Source organism: Arachis hypogaea, chromosome 13 (assembly GCF_003086295.3).
Source record: "Arachis hypogaea cultivar Tifrunner chromosome 13, arahy.Tifrunner.gnm2.J5K5, whole genome shotgun sequence".
Classification (NCBI taxonomy): Eukaryota; Viridiplantae; Streptophyta; class Magnoliopsida; order Fabales; family Fabaceae; genus Arachis; species Arachis hypogaea.
The window spans coordinates 68,165,660-68,172,842 of record NC_092048.1 but is presented as its reverse complement, the minus strand read 5'-3'; the positions used below and the strand labels follow the sequence as shown (position 1 = coordinate 68,172,842).

The 7,183-nt window shown below is 41.9% G+C and overlaps 1 non-coding gene across 1 annotated transcript; it reads right to left on the bottom strand.

The window, feature by feature from the left end:
• Nucleotides 1-493: 493 nt before the first annotated feature.
• Nucleotides 494-600, bottom strand: LOC112739246 (small nucleolar RNA R71). The gene has a single exon (XR_003170181.1). It is a non-coding gene; the product is annotated as a small nucleolar RNA R71 (small nucleolar RNA).
• Nucleotides 601-7,183: the final 6,583 nt, after the last annotated feature.

Genomic DNA, 7,183 nt, shown 5'->3' with positions numbered 1-7,183 from the left:
TTTCTTCCGTCAAATGATGCGTTCACTTCCTTATCCAAGCTTGCCAATATTCGATCCTGAAATTGAAAGAACTATTTCACAAATAAGGCGAGCTCGGCGTCGATTAGTCCTCTCTGAGGGCGGATTCGAAACGCCATTTGAGGAAGAAACCAGCTCCCGTTTTACTGATTCGGTTGATTTACATACAGGTAACATGGCGGCAGAACCTAGAAGAATTACTATCCAGGAGGAAGGAGCCCCTGATTTTACAATGCAACCGTTTCAAGCGCATCATCCAGCGGTGGCTACAGATTTTGAAATAAAGACCGCACTGCTCATGATGCCTAAGTTTCATGGCTTACCTACTCAAGAGCCTATCAAGCACCTGAGAGATTTCCAAGCAACCTGTTCTACTGTCAGCCTGTTCTACACTCAACCCCTAGCAAATGTATCCAACTAGGATACACTCAGAAAAGAATTTTTGGAAAAATTCTTTCCATCTGAAGTTACTGATAAACTGAGGAAAGACATTTCCACGATTGTTCAAGATGACAACGAGACTCTCTTTGAATACTGGGAGTGCTTCAATAATCTTCTGAAAGCATGCCCCCACCACAGAATTGATAAGATAGTGTTACTTAGCTATATCACACAGGGCATGAGGCCTTAAGATAAGACCACATTGGAAAGTGCTAGCAATGGGTCTATGAAGAAGTACAAGACCACTGACGAGGCATGGCAATTGATCAGTGACTTAGCTGAATCTACTAGGAACCACAGGCAGAAACAAGGCCATTCAAAAGCCGTTGCAGAAGTATCCTCTAGCAGAGAGACTACTGCTCTAGCTCAGAGTATCTGTGAAATGACCAACTTGCTAAAGCATATGCAATTGAATCAACAACAAGTTCAGCAAGCTCAACCTTCTCCAGCACAGCAAAGCCAACAGTTAGTCCCACAGAGAGTCTACAGAATTTGTGTTGATTATAGCCATTATACTAATGAATGCCCGCAGCTCCAGCAAGAAGACAACATGGTGGCATCCACTCATAACTTCTATGACCGCCCCAACCAGGGGTACAATCAAGGTGGAAATCATAACCATGGATGGCAGGACAATTCTAACCAGAATTGGAAGGACAACAATAACAGAGGAGGCAGAGACAATCAGGGAAATCAGAGGTGGAATAATAACAACAACAGGCAGCAGAACCAACCTTATAGAGCACCTCACCTGAGGCAATCCCAAGGACCACAGAATACCCAACAGCAGCCCTCTCAAATTACTTATCCTTCTTCATCTCCTAATGATGAGTTACTACAATCTATTGATAGGAGACAACAGGCCATGGAAAACAACTTTAGTGCCACTCTAAATGGTCTGACCTCTGCTGTACAAGCTCTCGCCTCACAGATTGGATCAATGAATAACTCCAGTAACCAACCTTTGAGCTCCACTGGAATTCCCTCTCAACCATTACCCAATCCAAAGGGAGGCATTAATGCCATCACCCTAAGGTCCGGAACCACACTGCAGGAGAGGAATCAGGAGGAGCCAAGTCTACCAGAACACACCTCAGCTGAAGAGGTAGTAGAAATAGAAGATGTTGAAGAGGAAGACGACATACAGGACATAACTGAAAAAGAAGAAGCCCAACCACAAGAGGAAGCACCAAAAGGCACAGACACTACAGAAAACACCACTCCCATCCCATTTCCATAACTTGCAAGGAAGCCCAGGAAGCAGCTGGAACCTGATCCCAAAATGGTAGAAATATTCAAAAAGGTTGAGGTAACTGTTCCTCTTTTTGACGTTATTCAACAGGTACCTAAATATGCAAAGTTTCTAAAAGATTTATGTATACATAAAGACAAAATTAATGAATTAGAAACTATTCCTTTAGGTAGTTCCATATCTGCTTTAATGGGAGGATTACCTGAAAAGTGTAGTGACCCAGGTCCTTGTATAGTTAGTTGTACTATTGTTGGAGTAGTAATTTATGATTGCATGTGTGATTTAGGAGCATGTGTTAGTATAATGCCTTTGTCTATATATGATATTTTGAGGCTCCCTCCCTTAAAAAGGTCGGCAGCTCGTTTTGTGTTAGCAGATAAAAGCAATATTACAGTGGCTGGAGTTGCTGAAGATGTTTTAGTGAACATTAAAGGGCTTACATTCCCCACTGATTTTTATATCTTGGAGATGCCCCATAATAACTCAGATAAGCCATCATCATTCCTACTTGGAAGACCATTCCTGAAGACATCAAAATTCAAATTGGATGCTTTTTCAGGAACATACTCTTTTGAAATAGATGGCCGAATAGTAATCTTCAATCTGAATGGAGTCATTGACAATCCTCCAGAAGATCATTCCATCTTCCAATGTGATGTCATAGATGAAACTGTAGCTGAAGTTCACAAGAAAGAGTTAGAAGAGAGGCACACTGGACAAGGTCCAAGTGTGGGGACCCTCTTGACTGACAATGAGGGCACCTCAGCATCTTCACAAGCTCCAGACAATCCAGAGCCTGCCCATGATCAGAAGTTGGAATTAAACCTTTTCCTCTACATCTCAAATATACTTATCTTGAAGATGAGCAGAAGTTTCCAGTTATCATTACAAGGGAACTCACTTCACAACAAGAAGAGTAGTTACTTGATGTACTGAGGAGGCATAAGAAGGAAATTGGGTGGAGTTTGGCAGACATAGTAGGCATCAACCCTCAAGTATGTGAGCACAGAATAATTTTAGAAGAGGGAGCAAGACCAATCCGTCAACCCCAAAGAAGATTAAATCCCACTATCTTGGAAGTTGTCAAAAAGGAAGTGACCAGACTGTTGGAAGCAGGTATCATCTATCCTATTTCAGATAGTGAATAGGTTAGCCCAGTACAAGTGGTGCCCAAGAAGTTTGGAGTCACTACAGTGAAGAATGAGCATGGAGAGCTCATAGCAACTAGAGTTCAGAACGCTTGGAGAGTTTACATTGATTACAGGTGTCTCAACCAAGCCTAAGGATCACTACCCACTTCCATTCATTGATCAAATGCTGGATCGCCTGTCAGGTAAATCACATTATTGTTTTTTAGATGGTTACACAGGTTATTTCCAGATTCATATAGCTCCTGAGAATCAGGAAAAAACCACTTTTACATGTCCTTTTAGGACATATGCTTACAAGAGAATGCCCTTTGGCTTGTGCAATGCACCAGCTACTTTCCAAAGGTGTATGATGAGTCTTTTCTCTGATCTTATTGAGGACTGTATGGAGGTTTTTATGGACGATTTTAGCGTTTATGGTGATTCTTTTAGCCTTTGCTTAGATGGATTATCTAGAGTATTAGATAGATGTGTTAATACAAAACTTGTATTAAATTTTGAAAAATGTCACTTTATGGTAAAACAAGGGATTGTATTAGGACATGTGGTATCTAATAATGGCATTTCTGTAGACCCAGCAAAGGTGAATGTTATTTCTAGTTTACCTTACCCCTCCTCCGTGAGGGAAGTTCGTTCGTTCCTTGGCCATGCAGGTTTTTACAGGAGATTTATTAAAGACTTTAGTAAGGTAGCACTTCCCTTATCCAAATTACTGCAGAAGGATATTGAGTTCGAGTTCAGTGAGGATTGCAAACAAGCGTTTGATAAGCTGAAGGCCGCCCTGACTCAAGCCCCAATTGTGAGAGGACCAGACTGGAGCCAGCCATTTGAAATCATGTGCGATGCTTCCAACCATGCAGTAGGAGCAGCGCTGGCTCAGCGTGAAGGTAAGGATCCTTTTGTTATAGCTTATGCGTCTAAGACTTTAGACGCTGCCCAGTCCAATTATACTACTACTGAGAAAGAGCTTCTTGCTATTGTTTTTGCTCTGGATAAATTCCGAGCTTATTTACTTGGTACTAGAGTAGTAGTGTATTCGGACCATGCAGCTTTAAAGTATCTATTAGCTAAAAAAGAGTCCAAACCAAGGCTTATACGTTGGATACTACTATTACAAGAATTTGATTTAGAAATAAAGGATAGGAGTGGTAACCAGAATTTAGTGGCAGACCACTTGAGTCGCCTTGAGCACATTAAGGATGATTCTACTCCTATAGATGATAATTTTCCATTTGATAACTTACAAACAGTATCTGAGGTATTCCCTTGGTATGCACCTGTAGCTAATTATCTAGTTAGCTGCACATTTCCTCCAAACTTTTCTAAGCATCAAAGAGACAAGCTGAAAAGCGAGTCTAAATATTATATACGGGATGACCCATATTTATGGAGATGTGGCGCTGATCAGGTAATTAGATGTTGTGTGTCTCAATCAGAATTCCAGTCCATTTTAGAGGCCTGTCACTCATCTGAGAGTGGAGGGCATTTTGGCCCTCAACGAACAGCTAGAAAGATCTTAGACTGTGGATTCTGGTGGCCTACTCTTTTTAGAGACGCTGCTGAGTTTTGTAAATCTTGTCTCCCATGCCAAAAATTTGGTAATATATCCAGGAGGGATGAAATGCCTCAAAAAATTATGCTTTTCTATGAAATTTTTTATGTTTGGGGCATTGACTTCATGGGTCCATTTCCAAATTCTAATGGTTATTTTTATATATTGTTAGCGGTGGATTACGTTTCCAAATGGGTGGAAGCAATTCCTACCCGCATTGATGATGCTACACTGTTATTTCCTTTGTGAGAAACCATATTATTTGTCGCTTTGGATCACCACGGGCAATCGTGAGCGATCAAGGCACCCATTTTGTTACAGGAGACTAACATGATTAATGAAGAAGCATGGGATAATTCATAAGGTCACGACAGCATACCATCCTCAGACCAATGGGCAAGCCGAGGTGTCAAACAGAGAGATAAACCATATCTTGCAGAAGATAGTCAAACCTTATAGAAAAGACTGGAGCACCAGGCTACAAGATTCACTCTGGGCATATAGGACAGCATACAAAACACCCATTGGGATGAGTCCTTTCCGCTTAGTTTATGGAAAAGCTTGCCATCTCCCAGTTGAAGTAGAGCACAGAGCCTTTTGGGCAGTCAAGGAGTGCAATATGGGAATTGAGAAAGCCGGAGCTGAAAGGAAGTTGCAACTGCAAAAACTGGATAGCCTTCGCCTAGAAGCTTATGAGAATTCAAGACTATACAAGGACAAGATGAAGGCTGTACATGATCAGCACATCAAGAAAAAAGAGTTCCAACCAGGGGATTTAGTCATCCTTTACAAATCTCGACTGAGGCTCATGCCAGGTAAGTTGAGATCAAGATGGGAAGGTCCATACAGAGTAGAGAAGGCCGAACGGTATGGAGTTTATCACCTAAGTCATCCTTCAAGTTCTGAACTTATCAAGGTTAATGGATAACGCCTGAAGCTATACCATGGTGAGAAGATGCAGAAAAACAAGGAGCTTGAGATCTTCCTCTTGGAAGATCTCCACATCGCAGAAGATTGAGCTAGTGGAGCGTCCAACTTACGGACGTTAAAGCAAAGTGCTAGGTGGGAGACAACCCACCATGGTATGATCGTTCTTTTCTTTATTTTTTGTTTTTCATATTCAATAAATCTTCTCTTTATCAGTACTTTCGTGCATCTGCATTTGCATATTCCTAATTAAAAAAAAAAGCCACGCGACGCGACCGCATCAGCGACGCGTCCGCGTCGCAAGGAGAGGGGAGAAAATAAAAACGAACAGAGAGTCACGCTGGAGCGTGGCTGGAGGTGTGCCAGTGGCACAATTCGACCCACGCGACCGCATCGCTGATGCGTCCGCGTCGTATGGGCATAATGGCCTCCCACGCGACCACGTGACCCACGCGATCGCGTGCCCTGATTTTTGACGTAAAAAGGGTGCACAACGAATTATTGTGCGAGAGTGGTGCTGGATTGGTGTTGAACGCACAATTCTACCCACGCAGACGCATGGCCCACGCGTCTGCATCGTTCCCTTCTGAAACCCACTCACACGATCGCATGCCCCACGCGATCGCGTCACCTCAAATTTGGCAAATATATCAATTCGAACAGAGAGTTGTGCAGGCGCGAGGCTGCACTCGCGCCAGAAGCACAACATGGGTCACGCGACCGCGTCACCTGAACTAAAGCGCAATCGCGCGAACGCGTGCCCCATGCGGCCGCGTCGCTTGCGCCGCACAGCTCAAACTTAATTGCCAAAATATCTTATCTTTTTCCTCTTCAAATCCTAATTTTTCTTTTCCCTCCTTATTTCTTCCTTCTCCCTTCTTCCTTCTATCTCCCCTTTCACTCTCTCTCTCTCACCTCCATTAACAAGGTTTTATTTTCTTCCTCCCTTTTTCCTTTTCTATCATTCTTCTTATTTTATATGTTTTTTTTCCTTTCTTTTTCTTTTCATTATTCATATTTTCTTTCTTCTTCTTTCCTTTTTACATGGTGTTAGAATTTTATTTGAGTCATTATTCTTCATTATATGCTTGTGGATTGTTGCAAATTGTTTGGCAATTATATATTATTTTCTTTAAAGGGTTGCTTGCATGTTCACTTTAATACTTTCTATACCTTATTCACCATGCATGCTATGTGTTTGTGAAAAAGCCCATATGGCATTATGCACCTCTCTACATTATTCTATTCTACTATTCAATGCTTGCTTTTCATAAACTCCCTCTACTATTGTATTAATTAAATTTATTTATCAATACAAACGTGATGGTTTGCTACAAAGTGATGCTTGATCTATGCTACTCATGCCCTTTTCCGGCATGCCAATAAACACCTTGCATTCACTTGTCATTATATGCACTAGCTATTTTCCACTAATGACTTTTCACATGTACTCATGAGTGTCTGTTAATGTCAGTTACCTCCTAAAGTGCATCCATCACCACCTTTTCCGTTCTCTTCCTTGCTATATATCGCTTTGAATTTAATTTACTTTCTCTTCCCTTTTTCAGGATGGCCACCAAGAAAGGAAAAGAGAAAGTTACTCCCAAACCCCCAACAAGAAGAGGAACTAAAAGAGCACTAGTGGCAGCGCCTTCTTCAACTGTAGTCAAGCCCTCAACAAAAAGAGTTAAGAGGATCATCAAGGTTGATGAAAAGGAGAAAGCCTTTGCAGCAAAGGACACTGCGTGATTTCCAAATCGCTACTGTGAGCAGATGTTCCCTATTCTGGCTGAAAGGAGCTACAACAACGAACACCTTCTTATCCTCCGCCCAATATTGCTACTT